Source organism: Ictidomys tridecemlineatus, chromosome 7, assembly GCF_052094955.1.
Source record: "Ictidomys tridecemlineatus isolate mIctTri1 chromosome 7, mIctTri1.hap1, whole genome shotgun sequence".
NCBI classification, from domain to species: domain Eukaryota; kingdom Metazoa; phylum Chordata; class Mammalia; order Rodentia; family Sciuridae; genus Ictidomys; species Ictidomys tridecemlineatus.
In genome coordinates, this window is record NC_135483.1 from 40,926,096 (window position 1) to 40,953,269 (window position 27,174).

Here is a 27,174-nt window from a genome sequence, read left to right on the forward strand (position 1 = left end):
ACCTCCTGCAACCCAGAAAAATCTCCCCACTAGTGGAAGAGAAAGGAAATTGTTTATTACTGAGTAAGAATTAAAGCAGAATTCAATGCAAATCACAGGCAAACTGCTGGGGAGATTGCAAATACAGAAGGGAATCTCACCCCTTTTATAATCAAGTAGATATGACCCATTACATATATGTTCCTAAGTCCTCTGTTGGAGGACTTTACAGCACCATTTCCCACACACAATTCATCAATAACTCTCTGGTAACTACAGCAACGCCTTTCTTTCTCTCCTTTTCTGGGATGTTTGTAAACCTTTTAAAAAGAAAAAAAAAATCTTCTTGCCAGCCTTTCAACACAGGAATGTCTTTCTCAAGAACTAGGGTGTGGTTCCTTTGAAAGGAAATCTTTAAGAAAATCTCCCAGTTCCTGAAGGAAAGTGATTCCCTACATTTTTAGTGAGTTGTTCATCTTAAATCACTCTTTGAACTTTTAAAATATATTGTGGTCATTATTCCTTTGTCATATATTTAGTAAATAGTATTTTTATATTTGGCCTTTTTAAATTCCATTTTTAATTGTTTTTTTTTCTTTCATACCAAAATGTTCATGTTGAACTATAAGCAAATTGATCCTTCTTTCCTAATTTTCCCTTATTTTTCCTTCCCTCCATCTTTCCTTTTTATCCTTCCTTTCTTTTTCCAAATGAGTCAATCCTTGGGTTAGGATTCTGTACTACATTACCAGAGCAGAAGTACCCAACTACTTGGTGGCTATAACTCCAGTGATCTGAAATGTCCACTGCCAAGGCCCATAACCAGTCCATATTCTTGAGGGAAATGCTGAGTCAAATGGTGGTCACTGAAGCAAACTGAAAGCATTGAATTAAATAGCCTCTAAATTCCTCTGAAATCTCCAGGTCTAAAGTCCTTTCTCCATGCAAGCCCCAACCTAGATAAGAATATCAGTCTGGGTTTATACTAAAAAAGTGGTATCCAAGGCTCCACTTTGAACTGCATTCTTTGAAACAATGAAATTTGTGTACTCTTTATTCACCTTAAATGAACTGCATTTTTTAAAAATTCAACTTTTGGGTTACTAAAGCCATAATGGCATACATAGGAAAGTTTATGAGCCATGACTGATGTGATTAGGAAAACATTCAGGCAATACTTAAAAATACAGAGGAATAAATAATATTAAAGCTTGGCAGACCATCCACTGAAATGCCACTTAGTGTCTTGCAATTTACTTGAAACCCAGTGGCACAGGTCCTTTGTCATACCTTATATCTTGGCTTCCCGCAATATAGCTAGATCTTCAAGGAGTTCAGCCTTACTTTCTGAAAATTACTTTTTATTTGGCTTTGAAGCCTCCCCCTTTTTATTTTTTATTTTTGGGTACTGGGGATTGAACTCAGGGGCACTCAGCCACTGAGCCACATTCCCAGCCCTATTTTGTATTTTATTTAGAAAGAGAGTCTCACGGAATTGCTTAGGGCCTCACTAAGTTGCTAAAGCTGGCTTTGAATTCATGATCCTCTGCCTCAGCCTCTGAGCTGTTGGGATTACAAGTGTGCACCTCTGCACCCAGCTCATAGTCCATTTTAAATTCTACTTTCTTGTTTTGGCTTTCCCTGATCCTCATTGTCTTCACTGGGCCTCAGGTGCAGTGGGGCCTTTCATTTTAAGTTCATATCACCTAATGCAAGGGTGGTGGAAAATGGAATGGGCTGCCTTGGGAAGCTGTGAGCTTCCCTGACTGAAGGATTTCTAGAGGGCTGAATACCTGCCAGGAGAAGAACAAGGGGATTTTAATTTAAGTGGAGTGGTATGATATGACTTGAGACATTTTTTCAAAGCAAAGATAGTGTTTCCATTAAGACTTAACACATGTGCACACAGACTCAAAGACTCAAAAACTATCCATGGAAAAGAGGAATGTCTAGGTTAGAAAATTCTCTATCACCTTGTCATTTCAGCTTCTTGGTATTAACAAAGCCACTTTCAGTTTCCAGTTTTATACACTGTTAGATAGTCACGGTTGCTGCATTCGAAAAGCCTGGTGGTTGAAGAAAAAAAAAAAAGGCTAGACTGAAATCTACATGTATCTGAATTTATTTGCAAAGAAAAAAATCCAGAAAGGCAGACACTATATATCAAAGTGTGTCAATGTTCTGAGATGTGGAATTGTGGGTGATTCTACTGTTTGTTTTGTTGTTCTCCATGTTTCAGATTTTCTCCATGGGAACAAGAATTATATTTATCATCTGGTGTCTGTTTATCTATCTATATCTTTCTCTTTAGACAGGCTGGAATATTAGTATCAGTGGCATCAGGACTGACAGAGATCATGTAAGACATATATGTCTAGTAGAAAAAGATGCTAAGGAGTAGAGACAGCTAAAGGCAAGAGGCTGACACCCTGGGCCAGACCCACAAGAAAACATCTGGGTAAGTCAGGTAAGGCAGAGAGAACCTGAGGCCCTGAAGGTCATGTGAGAGCAAGCAGACTGGCTGTCTATCCCACAGCTGGGTTATAATGCAATAGAAGGAAGAATTTTCTAACCCTCAGAGCCTTTGGAAAACCAGGAGCCAGGGCAAATATGAGGACTCACTGGGGTGAGGGAAGCAAATAGGTGGGCTGAATACCTGCCTTGACATATGCAAGGTGTCCTCAGGAAAGGTAAGAGCTCCATCACCTGCAGGGCTGGCAAGATAACCTCCCTCCTTGGTGGCCTTTCAGAGATATTACAATGTGTAGAAGATTAAATGTAGCAGTGTGGGTATTTTCCTGGTTTAACTAAACTAGTCCCAACAAAATGGATAAAGGACGTCAAATGATTCTTACAAACAGCACATGGAAGCCCATGAGAACCCCACGGAGAAGGCAGAGCTGGACTTCTCCAGCGCCAGGATGAGCTCTCGTGAACCTCACAGTATGGGGTAGTCTAGAAGTTGGCGAAATACGGTCGAAATTACCAAGAAGACAATCTGAAACACAAATTTATTCCTGTTACCCTTAATAATTCAAGCTATAAGAGAATAGTATGCCTTGAGATAGAATGTATTATAATATCATATATGATATCAAATATATCATGACAGTATATGAAGTCATCATGATTATAAAGATATGGAAAACTAAGCATTTGGAGCATTATTAATAATTGCATAATTATAATGAGATCAAAGGGGTAGATAATGTTAGTAAAATAAAATGTAAAATCATTTCAAAAATAATATGGATTTCATCTTTATCTCCTTGTCTTTCATCTTTATCTCATTATCTAGTACGTGTTTTAATAGTACTTACATAGAACTGTAGACTTTTATGCAAATATAGCTGCATATTAACATATTAACAAGAAAAGTGTCCTGTGCTACACTGAACAGGGCAGTGCATGCTCCAGTGATCAGACATGTGATCTCAAATGTATCTATCATGAGAGAAAAGAACACATTGAACTAGAAGTCTTAGAGACAGTGAGTTTTTATCACTGAACAGGAACTAGATAGCTATTTGATTACATTGTAGGACAGATTTAAGTAACCTTTGGAGAATTAGACTGGATCACTTTTAAAGACCTTTCTTCAACCCCAAGTTCTCTATTTCCATGATCCTTCTGTGATTCCAATGTAGTTGAGTTAACTCCTCTCACAGAACTTGTCACAATCTGCCTCTGATCAGACCAAATTATGTATGTGTTTGTTTCTTCTGGTAAATTCTCTAAGGGTAGGGGTTATTTTGTATTTTTATTATATCTTCAAATTATCTGAAACTTTGCTTTACATATAGGAGACATTCAATAAATGCTTATTAATCTAAATTTTGAAATGTTATTGTTTTTAATATAACAAAGAATATTGCTTGACTGCTTGGAAAACAAAATGATATGTCAAATGCTGAAGGAATGAGTACAGGAAGTTGTTGATAGGCTACCTTTTCAGATTGTTTGACACTGAATGCAGATCATTTTCAGTACACCATTACTAAAATTTTGTCCTTGTACAAGGATATGAGGACTACCTCGTCACAAATAAAGTAATGCTGTGTGGAGTTTTCCTCTCCAGTGATAATCAATCCACATGTATTTATTGAGCAGTTATCCTGTGTCAAGAGCTGTGTTGTGCACTGTGAGGACTATACAATAAATATTAATGTGTTTTCTGTTCTCAAAGAGCCCAGAGTTCAATTCAGGAGACAGAGGAGGAGTGCTCAGGAAGCACACAGTGCTGAAATACAGAATATTACAACATTAAAAATTGGTTCCAACTGAATGCTCTAGGAGTCCAGAGACAGAAGGGTCCTTGGGGGTCAGAGTGATTGGGAGAGAAGGCTTTGAGTGGCCTTTGAAGGCAATAATTTCTTTGTTGGCTGGTGGGAATGGCATCCCAGGGGAGGAACCGGTCCTCTTTGTGATCCATCCCTGACATTTGTTGTAAGGATTCTCAGTCAGATCTGGGCCACAAATCAGAAAGCTTCTTTTTCATTAGAATTACTAACATTAGCCTTTGTATGCTGCTACACAAAGCCCCAAACCCAATGCTTTTATCTATAAATGTGTCATCTTGCAGTTGGGATGATGTCAAAGATTCCTTGCAGCTAGCTACAAAAATATGCAATTTCATGAGAAAATATAATTTCTGAGAGGGACAGATCCAAGGAATTTGACTTGCCAGATGGTCTGTTTAGGTACAGTCTGCAAAAAGAAACTATGAAGAGAACACAGCCGGATGAGGAAACTGCAAAGCTCTAAGCTTGGTCTTCGTGACAACCTGAGCTGCTAAGTGGCCCTGGTGTGTCCCCACTGTTTTAGCCATGCTACAGATGTCTCCAGGATGGGTGGCTCTGCTGATGCTAGTTGGTAAGCTTGTCCGGGGTTCACAGGCCTGGTTGTCATCTGGCTCTGCAGGAGCTGCAGTGCTGCAGCCATAAGAAGAATCCATTTGGTTTTGTCCTTTGATCAAATTCATCTCTGCTGCTAAGCACATGAGCCCAGCTCTTACTGTCATTTTAGAGTCATGGAGAAAGGCTTTTCCATTAATGAAACAGTAGAGCAAGTTACCACAAGCACAGCAGACTAGGACAAGTAGAATACAGACAAGCTGTATTGCTTTTCTATTTATTCTTTTTAGTGATAAAGATGGTTATGTAGGAAACCAACTATAGGAGATGTTTGGGTTTTGTTCTTTCTTCTTTCAGTTAACAAGCACTAACTGAGCAATATCCATTCATTTCTCTAACTTCATGAATTTGACAAAAAAATCAATGCTCCAACATATCACTGTGCTATATATTTGCCATATAGAGGCCCACAACAACCTGTTCTGCCTGCTAGAAAGACAGGAGAGAACACAGCAATTACAATGCACTGTGACAAGTGGATGCCCAGGGGACAGAGAGAACCAGGGAACAACCACTGAATGACTGGGACACAGGGCATTTTTCTGCTCTGGACCATGTTGCATGCAGAGATGAGATTGCTCCTAGGGTCGATTTCAGAACTCATGAGGAGAGTCAGCTGAAGAGTGGCAGGTCATGTTGGAAATCAGGGAAGAATTCTAGGGAGTTCACTATCTGTGCGTTGAATATGGTTCATCCCTTCTGAAACTCAGGTTGAAGTTTAATTCTCATTGTGAGGTACTAAGTTGAAAACTTAATGTGACTGTGGTGTGTAGAGGTAAAGCCTTTGGGAAGTGATAGACAAGGTCATTGGTCTAATCATTCCCCATGATTGAAAACTGGGACTTTATAGAAAGAGGGAAAGAAACAAGGACACTTGCATACACTTCCTGTCTCTTGCTGTATGATGCCCCACCTTGCCTGGGGACTCTGCCAGGAAGAAGGTCGTGACCACATGCTGCCCCTCCAGAACTAAAAACCAAATACACTTCTTTAAAACTTACCCAGTCTATTGTATGGTGCTAGTAGTAACATACAATGAACCAACAAAGCCAAAGCCTTGCTTAAATCTGGAAAGTGTGAGAGATGAGACAGAAGAGAATCCATACAAAAGGACCACTATAGGCAAAGATACAGAGGCAAATACAGGGAGTTCTCACGTGCAATTCATGCATTCAACAAACACTTATTGAGCATCTACTATGTCAGGTGCTGGGGAAACCATAGCAAACCCAAAAAAGAGTTCTATCTTCATGGAGCTGATATTCTAGCAGGACAGACAAACAACAAACACTGAACAAATAAGAAGGCAGCATGTTAGAAGGAGAAAAGTATGTTTAAAAAAAGGAAAGGAAGAAAAGGTAGAGCAGGGTGGAGGTATGAGGAATATCCAGGATAACTTAATATTTCTAAAGCACAGGAAACCAAGTGAGTTGGTGGTGGAGGGACAACTCAGAGCTGTTCTTTCCTTAACTCTCCAAATGATTCCTCTCAAGCCTATCTTCCAAACTTTGGCTCCCGTGATCTTCCTGAAAAAAATCACATCCTTCCTCTGATTAGAATCATTTCGTAGTTGTCCGCTGGTTTAGGGTTCAGCTCTAAACCCTTTAGCATGCACCTGTGTCTATCCTCTGCCCACTTCGAGCTTCCCTTCTTCTGGGATTGGGAGTGCCCACTGACTGCCTCTCCACCATCTGTTTCCGCCTTCACACTTCCTTCAGGAGCCAGGTGATTCCAGGGAGTGGGAGCTACCCCAGCACCATATAGAAGCCAATCCTTACAACCCACACCCTGGCCAGAGCAACCGACTGTGGGGGCATCAGATCTAAAGTGAGCCAGCTAGGATTGCGCCTGGGATGCCTGGAACACAGGGCATTTTTCCTACTTTGGACTATGTGGTATCCACATGTGAGATGGTCCCACGGTGGACATTTCAGTGCAGTGCTCATAGGGAAAATCTACCTGAAGATAAGCTGGAAGATGGAGAGTACAGGAGTCTAGAGAGAGCCACAGCCCCGATGACATGAGTGACGTATGAGCATTTGGAACATATGGTTTTCAGAGCAGCCCCAGCACCACTTGGCGATGGCTAAAAATGCAAATTCTCAGGTCCCATGCCAGCCCTGCTGAATTAGAAACCATGGGGGCGGGGTCCAGCGATCTGCTTTTAACAAGCCCAGCAAGTGATTCTGATGGTGGCTGAAGTCTGAGAGCCTCAGGCCTAGTGTAGTAACCTCAGCCAATAAACCCACTTTATAGTTTAAGTCAGTTTGCATTGTGTTTTCTGGTCCTTGGGTCACCTGCACTTTGAACTAGTAGAACTCAGTGTAAAGACAAATGGAATTTCACTTGTGCCCCTGTGAATCTGCTCAATGTGGGCTCTGCTCTTGCCTCTGGGTAAAAATTTGGGCAGGCCCCATAACTTTTCCATTCTTTCTTTTCTTCTTCTTTTTAAAATATTAGGTATTATGGTGAAATATACACAAGATTTAGTGTGTTAACATCTTTGAGCATATGCTAATAGTACTGAATACATTCACCTTGTTGTGCAATCTTACCACCATCTATCCCCAGAAATGTTGCATCACTCCTCAAGTGAACTCTGCACCCACTAAACAATGACTCCACATCCCCCTCTCCCTAGTTTCTGGTAACCGCTATTTTATTTTTATTTCTATCTTAGTGATACTCTAGGTACCCACTTAAGTGAAATGCAGCATTTGTTCTTTCATAGGGTATAAGATCTTTGAGGTTCATTCATACTGCATCATGTGTTAGGACTTCCTTTCTTTTTAAGGCTGAATAATATCTCACATTATATATATTCCACATTATATATATTTGCATTATGTATTTTCCACATTATGTATATTTAACATCTTGTTATACATAATCCATTCATTCCTCCATGGATACTTGGGTTCTCCCACCTCTTGGCTCTTGTGAACAATGCTCCTATAAACATGATGTTCAAGTATCCTGTGTCCCTGCTTTCTATTCAAGAAAATTGTTATCCCAAATACACTTCATAAATCCTCTCTCTCCACTCTCTTTCTGTGGGGTGAGAGGTTTTAGAATGCTGAAATTAGTTCTATATGTTTAGAATATTTCCTCTACCATTTGAAAGCCTCTTGAAGTAACTCCATGCCCTGTTTGTTATACAACTGAAAACACACAAACTGCTGCTACTCACTTGAGGAAGTTCTTTAAGTGTGAGTCATAGCCCTACCCTCAAAGAAGAAGGAAAACGGACATGCATTCAGAGACTACCAAGTGCTGGGCACTGGAAAGGATATTACATGTTTCATCTCATTAAATTTGTATAATGACCTTACCAAAGGAGGACTCTTTATTTTCTTTTGCAGATGAGGAAACTCAGCTTCAAAAACTGGTGGTATGTGTGTGGAATCCAAACACAGTTCTCTGAGTCTGTGGAGGAATTCCATTATCTTTTCCTTCTGTTCCAGATTCCTGTCTAACTGGAGACACAAAACTGTGAATAGTAAATAACAGAAGAGGGAATACCAGTGTACAACACTGGTTGGAGAGTAGTCTATGTTGAAGATTGATCTGGATTGAAATCTTGAAGAATGAGTGACATTTACATAAGCAAGGTAGAAGAAAGAACTTTCTTGGGGGCGAGAACTAATTAGGACGAAAATTGGGAGGGAGGAAGTGAATATGGACTAGGAGAGGGAGAGAGACTAGACCTTCTTGCATAAGTAGAGGGTACGTGTTGGAGGGCACTAAATGATCAATTCAGATCAGAATGTCCTGGGCACATTAGAACAAAACTGTAAATTCAAGCTTTTTGAAAGCAGCGTTGGCATAAAACGCCCAGCAGGGGGTTAGACTTGGACTTGATTCTCTGCCTTGGTCTAAAGTGAAATCTTGGACAAGTCATTTAAACATGTCAGTCTTTTGTTTCTTCACCCATAAATAGGAATGATAATACCTACTCTGCACAGCTATTGTAGGAATCCATGATAATGTATGAATACACTGTTTGTCCCCAGCTAGGAACCTAAGTGCTCAATCCTATAAGTGGTGTTTGTTGCTGTTGTCACCATCATCACCCTGAGGAACACATGAGCCAACAGGGAAGCATGGCAGTTTCTGAACACAGGAGTGGCTGACCCAGGGTGCAATTTGAGTGAAGCCTGTGAGCAACAGAATGCAGTCTGAATGGCAGAGGGCTACCGTGGAGGCAAAGAGGAGGTAAGAGGTCTTTAAGGTTACTAGGAAGTGGAATTGTTAAGAGGGGCTAGAGCATGTGGGAGGAGCTGGAATGCAGAGGAAAGAGGTGGGAGAGCTAGCCAGGACTTGGAAGTAAAGTATTAAGGAGAGGAAAATGCTCCTTAAAGGACTCCTATAGTGATAGGATATAGTAAGAATGAGAAGGAAGAAGATGGTGTCCCCTGGGGTCAGGGACTAAAAATTAGGAAGGGGAACTGCTTGTCTGTGGAGTGGAGACATGGCAGGGAGGCTGTTTTAGTCAGTTGGGATATGTTGAATTTGAGATGATAAGACATTAAAAAGAAATAAGCATTATATTTCCATACATGCGGTGAGTTAGAACTGAGATCAGAGAAAATGGGACCAATTTAGAGTGCCTCAGAGAAAGATAACAGTAAGTGTAGAACTCTCATTATCTGAAGCTAGAGGCAGAAAAACAGGGCAGGAGGAAGCCACAGAGATCTGGGCACCACAAGATCCTGCCTGGCTGTCCTTCATTCACCTAGCCCACAGAATTGCTCCATACCACGAAGTGCCAGGGGCCTGAGTTTATGGCTGAGGGAGGGAAAGCAGTGCTATAGAAAGTCTACCTGCTGGGGAGCTCTGATTTTTTTTTTTGTCTACCTAGTCCCCGTGTGCCAGTTAATATAATATGAAGTTAATACATCAGCACTGATTCTCATGCTAGGATGCTGGCATTCAACAAATACTCAACTGGAAATTTCCCAGAACATTTCTTGGTTGCTAGGATACTCCTCAGGACTACTTGGGTACATATTTCTCGAAAATGTTCTTGTGGATCCTCCAATACTTCAACTGTGACCATTATTTTTTAAATTTAAAATGGAATTCATTTGATTTAAGCAGTGGTCACATGGTTTTATCTTCTTAGCTTTTTAAAAAATTTTTTAGAACAAACCCGATTTTAGCAAAAATTACCTGACACAAGAGTTTTTTGAAGTGAAAATTTTCTTTTGATTTTTGAATCATGTCTGATTATTTCTATGTAAATCACAGTGTAGATCATTTCTCTAAGGAACTGGAACACCAGAATGAGGTCCCTTTATTATTTGAGTGAAATGACATGCATCACTAGTTGAATCCTTAATGTGGGTTCCATCTTCTTACTATTCTGAGTTCAAGCAGATTGTAAATGGAAGTTTTTAAAGTTTTCTACAAACAAAGCAATGTCTCTAAAAGTGCCTTCCAGGTAGAAAGGAGTGGGCAGGAGGGGGAGAATTTCTTCTTTCTTTTCTTTCAGGGCTACCGAGATGCCGGGTACTAATTTTGCTGTGTGCAAACTCAAACCTTAAACCTTCACATCACTGCTTTTTTGTTTGGCATGTGTTGGTTTATCCTGAGCTCTAGCCCAGGTGAAATAGAATACCAAGTTTGGGAAAGAGATGTTTCAATTTTTATTTATAGAATTTAAATAATAAAATTTAAGATTTATTGGTGATGCCCCTCCTATGTTTTCCCATTTGACCTAATAGTCTCCAGCACAGAGACACTGGTTAGCTATTTTTTCATTAAACTGTCAGTTCTACAAGGAAGAAATCACAACTGCCTTGTTTGCCATTGGATCTGCAGTATAGCTGCTGTGTCAAATTGTAATATGCGTATATATAGATTCGTTTATATGTACATTTGAATACCTAAATCAACAAATGATGACAAGAAGTGGATTCATTTGACAAGTTATAAGAAATGTTCAGCTATATTTCTTGAATATGTAAATATAATCTTTTACATGACCTACTAGATTAATACAAACAGAGACAAAAGGTCTTTTAAGTCATTGAATGCAGTGGTTTTCAACTTTAGATGCACACTGGAATCACCTGGAAGCTATGCAAACTATTGATGCCTGGTTTCCAACCACAGAGATCTTGATGCAATTGGTCTGGGATGTGACCCCAACAGTGGAAGTCTTAAAATTTCTCCAGGTGATTATAATGAGCAGCCAAAGTTGTCATGCATTGATATATTACAACCTTCTCCTTTCCCAGATAAGGAAGTTGAGACCCACTGAGGTTAAGTAACTTGTCTGTAAAAGCTAGTTAGCAGCAAACAACAAAACCCAGGTGTTCTGGTTCTCAAACTAGTGTTCTTTGTTTCTCGATTTTGACTCATTCACAAACCACTGTGCGTTTTTTTTTTTAGTATGTATTTATCATGTATAACATTTTGCTCTAAAATATGTGTACGTTGTGGAATGACTTAATATATGCATTACCTCACATATAATTTTTTTTCTGCTGAGATGACTAAAAAGCTACTCTCTCAGCATTTTTAAAGAATACAATACATTGTTATTACCTATAGTCACCATGTTGTACAATATGTCTCTTGAACTTACTCCTCCTGTCTGAAATTTTGCAGTTTGACCATTATGTCCCTAACCCAAGTCCTCCTCCCCAGCCCCTAGTAACCACCATTCTATTTCTATGAATTTGGCTTTTTTAGATTCTGCGAGCAAGTGGGATCATGTGGTATTTATCTTTCTGGTTCTGGCTTATTTCATTTAAGGTTCATTAAGTTCATTTAAATGACAGGATGCCTTTCTTTCTTAAGACTGAATACTATTTCATTGTGTATACCTACCACATTTTCTTAATCCATTCATCCATTGATGGGACACTTAAGTGGATTCCATATCTTAGCTAGTGTGAATAATGCTGCATTGAACATGGAGATGCAGATTTCTTTGACAAATTGATTTTTTTTTGCTTTGAATATATACTCAATAATGGAATGGCTGGATCATATGTAGTTCTTAGTTTCTTGAGTACTACTATATTATTTTCCATAATGGCTACATGTATTTATATTACCACCAATAGTGTGCACGTGTTCCTTTTTTCCCACATCCTCACCAACACTTTTCATCTTTCCTCTTTTTCATAATAGCCATTCTAGAGGTTAGAATTCTAAGTGAGACCCATTGTGGTTTTAATTTGCATTTTTCTGATGATTGATGATCAGCATGCTCTTCTTTTGAGAAATGTCTATTCAGATCCTTTGCCCATTTTACCTATTGATTTTTTTTTAGTTCTTTTATTTGGGATATTACCACTTATTAGATGTATGGTTTGCAAATATTTTCTCCCATTCCATATATTGTCTCTTGACTCTGCTGTTTCCTTGACTGTGCATAATCTTTTTAGCTTACTATAATCTATAATTTGTCTATTTTTGCTTTTCTTATCATGCTTTTGCATTCATACCCCGAAAAATCATTATCCAAATACAATGGAGCTACCCCGATTTTCTTTTCATAGTCTTAACAGTTTCAGGTCTTAAATGTCTTTAAATAATTTTGAGTTGATTTTTATATATGATGTGACATAAGTGTCTAATTTCATTCATCAGCACATGGATATCCAGTTGTTTCTACACCATTTAGTAAAGACACTATCCTTTTATCATTGAATTTCTCAAAAATAAATAGTGGCAATTTTTTCAAAAATCATTTGTGAAAGCACAGATCTATTTTTGGCATCTCTATTGAGTTTCATCAGTCAATGTGTTTGTTTTTAAGTCAGTACCATGCCATTTTTATTACAGTAGCTTTAGAGTAGATTTTGAAGTCAGATAGTTCAATGCCTTCTGCTTTATTCTTTTTGTTCAAGATAGTTCTGGTTGGGCTGGGTCTGTGGCTAAGGGTAAAGCATTTGCCTGGCATATGTGAGGTACTGGGTTTAATCCTCAGACCACATAAAAATATAAATAAATAAATAAATAAATAAAGGTATTGTGTCCAACTAAAAATATAAAACAAAAACCAAAAAGATAGTTTTGGTTATTTGGGGTTGTCTGTGTTATATAGGAATTTAGGATTTTTCTCTTTCTATTAAAAAATGTGATTTATTTGATAGAGATTACACTGAATCTATAGATTGCTTTGGGTAGTACAGACATTTTAGCAATACTAATTCTTCCAATCCATGAACATAGGATATCTTTCTCTTTGTTTCTTCAGTTTCTTTCATCATCTTTCTTTTATCATTCTATGAATAAATTCACAAAAGACATCTTTGAGTCTTTTGTGAATTTATTCAGAGAATTTGTTGCTTTTCTGTTTTTTTACTATTAAAAATGAGATTGTTTTCTTGATTTGTATTTCAAATAGTTTATTGTTACTATATAGAAATGATACTGATTTTTGCTTCTTGATTTTATATCCTGCAACTCTACTGAATTCATTTATTAGTTCTAACAGTTTTTTGGTGGAGTCTTTAGAATTTTCTATATATAAGAGCGTCTGTCTGCAAATAGGTATAATTCAACTTCCTTTCCAATTTGGATGCCTTCTATTTTTTTCTCTTGCCTAAATTGCTGTGGCTAGGAATTCCAGTGCTATGTTGAATAGAAGTGGTAAGGGTAGATATTCTTGTCTTTCTCACAATATTAGACAAAGTTTTCAACTTTGAACTATTAAGTATAATGTTATCTGTGAGTTTTTCATAAATGGAATTTAATGTGTTGAAGTAATTTTCTACTATACCTACTTTGTTGGAAGTTTTTATCATGAAAGGATGTTAAGTTTTGTCAAATGCTTTTTCTGTATCTAGTGAGATGATCATGTCATTTTGTCATTTTGTTAAGGTGGCATACCAAATTCATAGATTTGTGTCTGTTGAAACTTTTTTCAATGCAGGGATAGATTCTACTTTATCCTGGAATGCTCCTTTTAATGTACTGTAGAACTGGATTTGCTAGAGATTTCTTGAAGATTTTTATATCTATATTCATCAGTGATATTGGCCTTTAACTTTATTTCTTGTAGTGCCCTTGTTTGGCTTTGGTATTGGGGAAATATTGGCCTTGTAAAATACTTAAAAGTATTCCTTTTTCAATTTTTTTGCAAGAGTTTGAGAAAAATTGGTATTAGTTTTTTTTAAAGTATTTCTTTAAAAGAAACTAAGAGTTGGTTTTTTTTTAAAGATAAAACAAACCTTTAGCTAGACTAATTACAAGAATAGGAGAAAACTCAAAATCAGAAATGAAAGAAGAGACATTACAACTGATATTGGAGATACAAATGATGATAAGAGACTACTTTGAACAATTATACACTAAAAATTGGATAGCCTAGAAGAAACAGATAAATTCATGATCACATACAATGAGAGAATCTCTCTCTCTCTCTCTCTCTCTCTCTCTCTCTCTCACACACACACACACACACACACACACACACACACACACACAGAAAATCTGAACAGAATAGTAATGAATAAGGAAATTTATTCAGTAATAACAAGTTTCACTTAAAAGAAAATCCCAGGACTTGATGCCTTTGCTGCTCAATCCTGTAAACTACTTACTCTTACCATTTCACATTTTCCTTCAAATGGAATCCCTTTTCAGCATTAAGCATGTTTATTTTTAAAGAAAATCTTATTTTATTTGGTAACTAGTAAATGCATTTCACTGTTGTACATAGATGAAAACTAAAAAATAAGAAAAATATTAAGTTCCAGTTAATGTTCTCTATTGAAGACTCTTGACTTGAAATTTGTTCTTTCTTCAACAGAATGACAAGCAATAGGAATAAATTTGTAACTATCATTGAGACAGACTTTCTCTTTGATGAAAGGATTGAAAGAGAGTTGGGCATGAAGAAACATGCAACTCAGGAGGCTGAGGCAGGAGAATCCCAAGATTGAGGACCTAAGCAACTGAGTGAGACCCTGTCTCAAAATAAAATATAAAAAAGGCTGGGAACATAGATCAATGTTAAAGTACCATTGTGTTCAATTCCCAGTTTAAAAAAAAAAGAAAGAAAGAAGGAAGGAAGGATTGAAAGAGAACTGAAACTGAGTGATTTTTTTTCACTATTCATGAGTCATAAATAAATTCTGGAGGAACTAATTAGTTTTTTATTAATTAATAAATTCTGTGTTCACATAGCAACTGAAATTACCTCAGGTGCCAGAGTAGTCCTCATCATGTATTCCACATAATGCTAGGTTGAACACATATCTGCAGGCACACATTTCACTTTGCAATGACCATAATCAGAAAGGTTAAAGATTAAAATATATGAAGGATAGAATCTGGCCTAGAAAGATGAGGAAGAAAAGAAAACAGACAACATTCTTTGGTACAACAAAAAAAAAAAAAGAAAAATCCAGCAAGAACTTCTTTTATTGAACTCAAAACTCTTCCAAATTATTAAGCAATCAGTTCTGGTGCCAATTACAAACTGATGTAAGTGCTCTCTTCAGTCAGAAAGAGCAAAAACACTGGGTGGAATGAAAACCAAAAAAATAGAATGGATGGATGATCCTACTCTGATTCTCAATTTATGTCAAATATGATTAGACTACACTTTCTAAGACAATTTTACTTATCAGACATACTACAATGGTATAACTCAGTGGCACAGGACAAATTATGAAGGGCATGATTGATGTTTCTGCAATCATTATTTATCCATAGTGAGAAAAGAATTACTGGAACGATCTTTATACTTACAGTAAAATGCAGATTTATTGACACATTTTTTTTTTAAGGCTGAAAATGTCTTTGTCTATTTTGTGCTGTTTAAGAGTTGTCTAATCAACATTGGCCAACTGCTCTGTCCTTCCTGCAAAAAAAAAAAAAAAAAAAAAATGTCAGCTGAGCTCTTTGGTTCTATTAGGGAGCAAGTTAGAATACAGCCATTTTCCTTTCAAAGCATTGGCTAGAGAATCTCCCCTGCCAGGAACTGAGAAGCTTTAATTTTGTGAATCATCAAAGCTTTTTTCTATACATGCAGCAGAATAACCTTTTCTTTTCAGAAGATCTAATCCAATAGCCTCTCAGACCTCAGGATGTCACTAAATGGCATATGTGTGGTGCGCAAGAAGAACAAAGGAGAAAACCATTCAAAGCTGAACTACATATTACATAATACCCTGTTAGAAAATCCACGACCCATAAAACGCTTACCTACTTTGTGGAGTTTAAATAAAGCGGAGTGGTGTTCTTTCTAAAAGAACTGCTTTACAGTTATCTTCCTGTCAAAATTCCAATTATTCTATGACTCAGTGGGTATGTCTAGTTTTTTTAAAAAATCTTTTTTTGGCTAAGAATGTGAAGAAGTTTTTATAAGAAGTTTGTAAGGAAAAGTTTATATAACAATGTGGAGCTGTATCAAATACATATAAATTTTATTTAATTATTTGAAATGTTTTAAAAATAATATTTTAAGAATGTTACCTATAATGGGAAAGAACATTTTCTTTGGTACATCTGAAAACATAGTAATTTACTCCTGCCTAGAAATTAATTCACTGATAACTGTGGCAGCGATGGAGATAATGGGTATTCACATTTCAGGCTTTTGTATTAAGGCTTACAAATAAGAGAATTCAGGATAATACACACACACACACACACACACACACACACACACACACACACATATATATAATACACACACATACATAGACATAGACATATACATATATGTATACACAGATACATATGCCATAAGGGTTTTATTTTCCCAATTTTTACAAAACTGTGCTTAGGCACTTTTTATTTCATTTGTAGCAAAGACTGACTAGCTGCTTCCAGTATCTACTTTCACCTTCTTTTGGGCACACAGCGAGACTGTATTTTCCAACCCCTTTGCAGATTAGTGTAGTCCGTTACTTGTTCTAGCCAACGGAATGTGTACATAAGTGATGTGCTCATCTTCAACCTGGCCCAGGAAAACTTCTATGTGGTGTTTTCTCATCCCAGTCCACCTGCTAGGTAACAAAGACTCGACACTAGGACACAGAACCTTGTAAAAGGTGCCCAAGTCACAAAATAAACAGCCACATGCCAATCACATACATCTATGACCTTGAACTTTGAGGAAGTGAGAAATATTCATTGTGTCACATCACAGAGATATTATTAGGTTTTTTAGTTTTTAGTTTTTTTTTTTTTTAACAGTAGCTCTTAATGTACCACCTATTGTTCTATCTTTTCTCTTTTGGTCGCCCTCTTGTCTCCTCTCTTTCTTGTTCTCATTGTCTCTCTTAGGTCTTCGGATTTAGTAACCAAATCAAACTGCACTCAGTGGATTTGGGATTAAGACCTCCACAGTGTTGGAAATAATAAGCAGACTCTCTTAATTAGAAGAATAAGCTTAACCAATTAAATGTTTAAGAAACTTACAAGTTAAATATTTAGGATAATTTTTATTAAATAACTGTTTGAGTGGGTGGGCAACATTTATGTAGTTTAGACACTCCTTCAGAGTCTTATGGGAATTGTGACAAACATGGTTATCTCAGCATTAATGACTGAAGATGTGTACATGATAACCCTCTTCTGATAAGCAGGAAAAACAATGTGCATCAACTTGAAAAATCAATATTAGCATAAGCACTCAGCCAGCTCTTTATTTGAATGGCCCTGTGGCTTCTGGTGGACACGCATGGACCTTGTAGCACAGTGTTAGACAACGGGAGCAGGCCAGGAAAAGTATCAGTTATTGCTTTAACTGGGCAAATCTTCCAAAAGAATTAGTTTTAAAACATATTTTAAAAAATCTCTCAAACTAAATTCCATTCTGATTTTGTGTAAGCTGCTTTCTCTCAGACTCATTAGGGCAATTAGCCTTCCCTCTTCTTTACTTCTTGCTCAATGTTAGTGGTTCTCAAACTGGGCTCAGTGAAACCCATTCAGAGGCCATCTCAAGAGGTAGGCTCCAGACAACTCATTCTGGATTTTACTAGCAAAGTTTCATTTTGATCTGTTCTTCAAATCGAATTTTGGCATATACATTTATATTTGTGTAGGGATGGGGAAGGTCCCTTGGCTTTAAAGGGTTACAAAGCACTGCTTTATATTTTACTTGGACATCACATCTACTCTTTTGAGTTTTAGTTTCACAAACACCCATGGATGTCCAAATATGAATCTACAGCATGCTACTTTTCTGAGCCCCCACTTACAGTCCCACTCATATTCCACCTCTACTTGCTGGATGTCTCATAGACTCCTCCTCGAAATATTCCTGAAATAAAACATATTATCCTGCCTACTCTTCCTCCTTATTCAATGACATCACCATCCACCTGACAATGTGAAACTTTGAATCATCCTGACCCCCTTTTTTTTAACCTCCCTATATTCACTTAGTCATTTGGTCCTGATTGTAAAATGTCCTAATTTATCCCTTAAATATGTTCTTTCTCTCCAACCTCACTACTACTACCATGTCAGCATTCTTCATCTGGACAATGAACAGTCTCCAAATAGCTTTCATTATCACTCTGCCCAATGACTGCCTTGATTTTTCTAAAATATGGTAAAAATCCTAATAGTTAACATTTTGTTTTAGCTTTGTAGTTAACAAATTGCTTTAATATACATCATTGTATTTAAATCTTATACTACAGTAAGAAGACATTGTTATTATTCTTAATTTAGAACAAGAAACTGAGGCCTAAGAAAATTAACTTGACCAAAGAATTTTAGAAATCATAGATATGAGATTTGAACCCAAATCAAAGACTAAAGTTTGTACTGATGACATTAAGCCATCCTACTAAACATGTATCATCACTGCCTATGAGAGAATGACCAGAATTTATAGTATGAAAGCCTTTTTATAATGATGTCCCTGGAGATTATTTATTAGTTCATAGAACAATATAGAATAGTTGGAACTCAAATTGTCATGTGAAATGCTGGATTAGTTACATAAACTCTCTAAACCTCAGTTGCTTAATCTGTGAAAGTTAACAATAGAGTTTATGCCCCAAAGCTGTTGTGGGACTTAAACAAGATTGGGCACGAGAAGCCCTTTACATTTGATTTGTCCCAAAGGAAGTGCTCAATGAATGTGGGTTGTTGGTACCAATTTATAAACCTCATCCCACACCATATTCTTTCCATCTTCCATCTTGCAATCAGGCCAGGCCAAAACTCTGTTACATCCTTTATAAAGCCTCAAAATTCCCAGGTGATGACCTCTACCACCACGACTTTATACATGCCTGTATAGTTAGATATTTGGTCAGATAGTGGATCCCTGAAGGTCAGCAGTGGAATTCTCCTAAGGAATAGTTCCTTAAAAATGTCCCCACCCACAACAGAGTGATTTTCCTGCCAATTCTCCCGGGTCTCCTGCCTTAGGTTTCTTATTCCCTTTTCCTGCTTTTCCCTCCACCCCCATCACTGCTTTCAGATTTGTCCTCAAGGGTTGTCCTTGATTCATCTTGCCAGTTCTGCTGTCCAACTCCAGCATGGTGACAACCACCTGACCTCAGCTCCAGGCCAGTCTCTTGTCCCTGGACAAGACTTTGGCATCTTGTCGATGATCTCTCTGGCATTTAATCCCAGTCTGTCCTATTTGTAGCTTCCCTGGAACTGACAACTCACAGGGACTGACCAACACTGGTTCTGATGGGATGATCATAGCTCTTTTATACTCTTCTGTCTTATTTCTTAGTTATTTTCACCATTAGATTGAACTCTCCAGGGCAGAGACCTGTCTTTGATCTTTGTAGCTCCTCCATAGCACTAGGTTTAGAATAAATCGCTAATGAGTTTTCTTATTGATTGAATACATAGTTCTTTCCCAAGCTAGTGGCAGTGGGCACTCCCACTCTGTAAATTCTTAACACCATGTAGAGTTATCTGATAGTTAATGCAAACTTCGGAAACTTCTGTTATATAATCAGATTCAGATCCACAGGAAGTACATATAAATATGGTCATATGTGGGTTTAATTTTTTTTTTACCAGAGTGTAACAACATCTCACCTATAAAGTAGTTTTTATTAGTCTTTATTTAACTTCTTTGTACACATTTTCAAGGTTAATGCTTCACTGTTTTACAAAGCAATCTGTTAATACTAATTATCATTTTGTATTCCTTGAAGAAAGTCTTATCCATGTTTTACTATGTCACCTTTTAAACAACCTTTTGCAATGTATATTCCACAAGATACTGCTTAAACTGAAATACACTGAAATTTTCATGACTATAAATGAATCGCATTTTGTTTTTGATTCAACAATGCTCTTGTTGGATACAGTTCCCTTCAACCACTGGGTCTTAATTTTTTTTTTAATCTGTAAAACAACAGAGACGCCTAGATGATCACTATTTATTTATTTAAGAGAGAGAGAATTTTTAATATTTATTTTTTAGTTTTCGGCAGACACAACATCTTTGTTTGTATGTGGTGCTGAGGATTGAACCCAGGCTGCACCCATGCCAGGCAAGCGCGCTACTGCTTGAGCCACATCCCCAGCCCCACTATTTATTTTTAACTCCAACCATCTGTAGTGTATGGTTCTGAGATAGAATTAAAAATACTAGTATCTCCTTGTCTCCAATGATTTTAAAATAAATAGACAAAAATCCTAAAAATCTATTACTTAATTTCTTTTCAGTATTATGAAATACTTTGAAATTATTAATTTTGAAAATGTATGCTTTACATAAATGTAAATTAATGCATTAATGGGATACTAGTTTTTGTCTACCCATTACCTAGAATACATATTTTAGGGACATGTACATTATTGCAACAAGGGGATACTACAATTTTTTTGTCTAGCAAAGTAAGTGATTATTCTTGCTGTTGAGAGCCATAATTGAATACCATGGGCGTGAATGTTATTTGGTACGACCTTTAGAGCAGGCAATTTGACTTATATGTATCATCAGACTTAAAAATTCAGCTTTAAAAAATGCATATAATCTTTGAACTCTTAGAACATTCTCTTAAAGATATAATTGAGGACAAATATAAAGTTATAGCTAAATGGTCATTCTTTTCAGCATTTGAATTAGAAAAGACAAAAAAAACTTATTAAGTGTTTGTGGATTCATTGAAGATCATTGCTCATACAAATGATGACAGATAATCAGGGCTACTGCTCTCTAAATACTGTGTGCCTGGGCACATAATGGGGAAGAAACACTTAATTACTCCTTGATGAGGCTCAGGTCTTGTGGCTGAAACATCCCAGAGAGAGAAAGGTTATGCCCAGAAAGGCCACTTTCCTTTATGCCTTCCCCAGCTCCATTATGAAACAGAGGAAATTGAACATCTCATTATCTAAGATGTGAGGAAAAACTTGGATAAGGAAAAAAGCAGGGAGATGCAGAGGACTGGAAAAACAGAAGGCCACGGCAGAGCTACTTCCAGCACCCATCTGAATGGACAGGTTCTAGGACTCCAAGGAGAATGAGGAAGGTGCTCTCTTTTGCCACCTTCTGATCTCAATATGCTAGTGCACCAGATAGGAAGATGTTTGCTTCTGTTCATAGAATGTATCTGAAGTTCTTCTAAATAGTTAGCATATGGTTAAGGGTTTAGAATAGGAAATAATTAAAAGATTCAATGATGGGAGATGGACTGAGAAAATTTTTTACAGAAGATATTTGCTAACATGAAATGATATTCACACATACAACACACACACATAGTTGAGTGAAAAAAAAGCAGGTTGTGAAAAAAAATGTATGGTCATCTCATTTCTATAAAAAACAATACATACTTAGATACAAAGTCACAAACAAAATATGGAATGATACCCTTTAAGAGAATTCATTAACAGAATTCTAGGTACTGGGATTAGTAGCAAATAACACAGTTAAGGTCCCTTCTCATAGAAACTTCATTCTCATGGGAATATACATAAAAAATGACATAAATAAATATAAAATATGTGCCAAATACTGTTATGGGTGCTAGGGATACAATTTTAAGACTGAGATAGATAGAGATGGTCCCTCTGTGAAGGCAGATAAGAAAACAGGCTAAGGCTGTTAAGATAATAAATACTATGAACAGTGGAGTGGGAACATTATGGGAATGTAGAAAAGTGACTCCTGACTTGGTCATGGAGGAGCAGGGAAGGCATCCCTGGGAGGGAAGTTCAAACTAGCATCTAAAAGGTAAGTTAGACGTTAGGCAGCTGAAACAAGGGAGCTCTCCAGAAAGAGCCCTTACAAATTTGAAAACCTTAAGAAGGAAGTGAAACAGAGAGATCTGACAAACTGTCTGGATGACCAGCTGATTCATTCCAGGAATTTGTTTTGGTGTCTGTGATACTTAAGAGTTCGAGCGAGGATGGAACAACGAGAAGAGGAGAAGGTAAAGAAATAAGCAAGGGCCAATCTTGAAACCACATTAAATGGGGTTCAGGCTTGTCCTTAAGTAACCTCTCAGAGGTCACTATGAATGGTTCAAGAGTTCAATAAATAGGTTTAGCCCTAGTGTATATTTTTCAGGAAGAAATCATTTTCTATTGATTGATGAGTGGATTGATTGATCAACTGAGACATGGGGTCTGGCTATGCTGGCCAGGCTGGTTTACATTCCTAGGCTCAAGAATACTACTGAATCAATGATTCAGCCTCTCAAGCAGCTGGTACTAGAGGTGTGTACCATTGCATCCAGCTTAGAAACCATTTTTTAAAATAATAACACCTTCAAAGCCAATTTCTGAAGAATATTCAATCATATGAGGTTATGCTTTTGTTGTGGTGTTTTTAAAAAGCAGGCTACCAAGCAACAAACATAGCATATGATCCCACTATGGAAAAAACCCAGAAATTTATGTTTTAAATATAATGCAAAGAAAAATGTCTTAGAGAAATATGCTAAACCAAAATGTAATCCATGTCTATCTCTGATGATAGAAGTACATGTAGTTTTTTCTTCTTTGCTCTATACTTTTCTGTATTTTAAAAATTCTACAATACATATATAGTATTTTATAATTATAAGAAAATGTTTAAATGCATAAGAACTATGCCTTACAGACAGAGAGCAGTGTCCTAAGGGCTAAAAGTTGCCAAGTGTCCTAATGATATGAGTTGTAGGCAACTCTTTAATGGGGGGAAAACAACACTGAGATCTGGATGGGATTTCAGAGCCCACGAGACTTCCCTTGAGTCTTTCTATAACAATTTGAATTGTAATTTAAAGATCACTATGGGAAACTCCATCTTTTGACAATACAACATAAGTTTCCTTATTGGCAAATAAGTTTTATAGTACAATAAATATGCACATATTTTTCCATGTCTAATCACATCATTTGCATATGATTTATTCCTTATCCCCACCCCATGTAATGTTTATAAGAATTCTGAGTCACACTGGTTGCACTTGACAAACAAGGTGAACAAGCTAAATTATATAATCTCTCCACTAAGCTATTATCAGACCAGCAATGTCCTGAGGGGACTTCAGTTCCAGCTTTCTACTGAGGGGCTTAAACTCTGACCTGCCATAGAACTGCTTCAGGGCAAGTTTCTGAACCACAAATAAGGGAGGTGAGCTACCAATGATAAGGTATTGTTCCCCCATGGTAAACTTGAGAACATCTTATCTTTGAATACTGATAATTTTTATATTATAAGCTTTATAAAAAAGGAACACTCTGTTAAGAAGGAATGCTTGAAATTGCTTTCACATTCTGGAAAGTGAAAGAGACAAAGCTATTCTTTTGTTTGGGGCATACTCAGAGAGGGCTTTTAATGATACAAGGTGAGCTCTGTAAGGTATATTCTGAAAGGAGGAAGTTTTGAAGAAAATTAAATTGTTCTGCAGAAGTTTTCTAATAAATGGAGGGGTGGCTATTATCAGTGAAAGTCTCATTAGTTCTTTTCAATCTAGACCCCAACCCAAAACATGGGTAACATACAGTCTAAGTAAAAAGCAGTATGCTTCTAAGCACAGAAGACTTTGAGATACGTCCTTTAGCCTTAAATTCTAAGCAGACTGTTCTCCTTCAGCCTCTTCTGTAAAGAGAGTTTGAATGCACTGCTCACAGAATAAGGAAGGTATAAGAACCCTAAAGACTCTGAGAAGATGATAAAATGGTGGAAGGATCAGGGCAGAGAAGAAAGCAGGTCCTGGAAGCATAGCAGCAGGCCAGGGCTTAAACTAAAAGACAAATCGCCAAACTCCCATAGTAGAGAGTTGGCCAAAGGATTTTGAGAACAGAAAGGTATGGTATTCAAGTTTTCCAATCTATGCTATGCTACTGTCCTCTTCTGTTATCCCAGAGTCACAGCAAAAGCTTAAAACATGCAACTAAAGTTAATGGTTTGGAGAATTTAAGTGGGGGGTCCCCAAAGGTGTGAAGTGATAGGAGCAATAACTATATTTGCAGTGTTAAGATGAGAAACAAGTGCTCAGGAGAATTACTTGGGGTGAGCGGTGACTTGAGGAACATAAGCCAACAACCTCCTTAATCTTTGCTCTGCTGTTGTGGCAAAGACCACATGTGTGAGCATATTAACACACACATACAAATACATACACACATGCCATGCACATCCTATCAGGAATCCTCAGAAATAGTAGGAGGCAGAACTTCTCAGAACATATGGGTTGGGAGCTGGAATGCGACCATCTTCTCCAGATGTTATGGGACAGGGTGTTCCCAGAGGTTGGGACATTGGTAAATGGCTTTCATTGAAATATATGGTTCTTGACAGAACAACATTTCTGTTATGTTAGCAGAATTAAACCTCAGTCAGCTGAATTGTTCTCTAAAACAGAGTGGAAATTTCCCTTGTATAGAAGTCACTTCTATTGTTGGCAAAATTTTCATTGAGTTCTGTTTCTATTTTAACTTCTTGTTCAGCTAAATTCACACCTTGTACTTATGTGTGCTCATTAACTTGGCCTTCAGCTGCAAGGACCTCTGTCTTTCTTGAGTCCTTTCTGAAATATTTTCACTTAAGGGAGCCCAAAGAATTGCCTGGTCCTTTCACATGGGATATCTCCCTTTACTTGTTAGGGGAATTTTTTCATAGGAATGGAAGCCGTTTATTGTAGGACAACAGAGCTATTTATACATTTTGCACAGCTTATCTTAATTAGCATAAACTAGATACATCAGTCATCCAATAAGGAATCTCTACACTTAATGGCTCACTTTTGTTACTTTTCAAACCACTCCCTCTGGCATTTTGCCAGGCACCATCCAGACTTGTTTACAAACTCTAACATTTCCCTAGCAAAATACCAGGTGTTATTTTGACTTGTTTACAGACCTTAACAATGTTGGAGTTTTAGTATTAGATGCCTCATATACTCTCCCTTTAGACTGTGTGAAAATGGAAACATGGACCCTGTGACTGTAACAGAAGTAAATATACCAGATGTGGTTTGGGTCCTAGGGATCTGATTTCATCCTGATTTACTCTTCCATGATCTTTACAAGCTGAAGAAAGGTCCAGACCTTTTGTACTCTTTGTAGGCTGTCATTTCTAAAATCAAAGTTTAAAAAATGACATTATGAAGTGAGTGTGTGAATGTAGAGCTTTCTTTGGTTATTCATGGGAATATGTAAACAAATGCCTTTTGGGTATGATTATAACAAGATGGGGGAATTTGAATTTTTGTTAGCCACTGATCTAAGAATCCTTCTTGGGAGAGCTAGCCTTTTAGGAAAAGCCATCCTACCTGGGGTAAACCTGGGCTACAGAGGCTGGTTTTGGTTTGTGACACTACAGGGTGAATCTGGGAGGGAGGAGGTGAGAGAGAAAGTGAGAGAAAGAGAAAGAAAGAGAGAAAGTGAGAAGGGAGATGTTGGGTGGGAGCCACCGGGGCCCTCTGAATATGCAGAAAGCTTAAAAATAAATCACAGAATTTTTTCTGGAACCTGTAGAGGAGTAACCAGCTGTAGCCCAGGCAAGTAGAAACCCCTGGCTGTATTTGAAGAACACGGCCATGCTCAGAGGGAGGCAGTGTAATAGACCTAGTGATCAGGAATTGAGGTACTAAAGGAAGCTGAGTATTTGAGAAGTGAAGTGGATTGGTTAGTGGAAGATACACAGACACAGAGAAGTGACAAAGGAACTCCCATGATTTGGAGGGAAGACTTGGTTGAGAGCAATCTGCACTGTTTAGCAGGAACTTAAGGAGACAAATCCTTATAGGATGAAAAATAATAAAAAGATGACTACTGTCTGTTCTTAAATGGAGTACAGGCAATTCTGTAAACTGCATCATGAAGTATATTGCTACAAAATAGAACCTGTATTCCTCCTAGGAAAATAATATAACAGAGTTTCATACTGACCAAGACTTCAGCATCACATAAATACAACCAATTTTATGTCATAAAAATGACGAACTTACACAATCACCTAAAACTGTAAAATTATTCTTAACTTTTATAAACAGGCATAAATTTAATATATGCATAATATTACAAGAGACTCCATATGCAATAAAGCAAGCAGCTATAAAAATAACTATTGTAACATAAATGAAATAGTATACATGATAAAATGAATTAGACAATAATTTCGTTTACCTTCTTAGCACTTAAATATAATTTTATGGAACAGTAAGTATAACTATTACAAGGGCTATTCAATGTAGTCAAGTTAATACTGTCTCCTCTTTCTGGATGTTTCTGAATTAAGCAGTGCTATTCGATGTTGATCAATCAAAAGTCCTTTAAGGAACATAGTAGTTACTATGTTTATTATTCTTATTACCACGGAGGTGACCATGATAAGCTCTTTTCTGAAAACACTAAATGGCATGTTGTTAAATCAAAGTTCCAGAACAGGTCTCTGATATAAAGGGCCTGCTGAGCTGTTAGAGACGATACCCAAAGATGAAAGGATTGGTCTTTCATCAATTAACTCCCCTAAGCCAAGCAGCAGCATGGCCAGAGAGCAGGTGAGAAAATGTCCATGGACCTAAGGGGCCAGGATATTTTATAATAAAAATTTTGGGGAAAGAAACATAAATCATTTACATTGAACTTACATTGGCTACAGATAATGCGAAGTGGGCAGAGTCCTGGGATAGGAAGTCAGTCGTAAAGGGAAGTTTTTGCAACTTCTTAGTTTGTTGGTTTCAAAAGCAGAATGCAATGTGACCTTGATGGCTAATCTTCAGCACACAGGAAAGGAATGTGGGACAGTTTTTTTTTTTTCTTTTTTGATTTAGCTTGAAGCTGTGAGTTAAAATGAACTTCTCTTATCTTTTTCCTCCCTCCATTCTTTGGCCTGTAACTAAGTTAGGACATCTCAGAAATATTTTCTTATCAATATCTGGAA

The 27,174-nt window shown here is 37.2% G+C and overlaps 2 long non-coding RNA genes across 4 annotated transcripts in view; one reads left to right on the plus strand and one right to left on the minus strand.

Annotated features, from left to right (window-relative positions):
* Positions 1-115: 115 nt before the first annotated feature.
* LOC144365456 (uncharacterized) lies at positions 116-27,059 on the minus strand. 2 transcript variants are annotated; one of them, XR_013423921.1, is made up of 4 exons: positions 26,882-27,020; positions 15,609-15,720; positions 8,225-8,368; positions 116-2,977 (listed from the first exon to the last, which is right to left on the minus strand). It is a non-coding gene; the product is annotated as an uncharacterized LOC144365456 (long non-coding RNA). The 2 variants fall into 2 exon arrangements; XR_013423920.1 differs by lacking the exons at positions 116-2,977; positions 8,225-8,368 and having other exon boundaries at positions 15,598-15,720; positions 26,882-27,059.
* Positions 23,259-27,174, plus strand: part of LOC144365457 (uncharacterized) — a 28,975-nt gene continuing 25,059 nt past the window's right edge. For both annotated transcript variants that reach the window (XR_013423923.1, XR_013423922.1), the window contains exon 1: positions 23,259-23,418. This is a non-coding gene — a long non-coding RNA (uncharacterized LOC144365457). The remainder of the gene's footprint in view (positions 23,419-27,174) is intronic.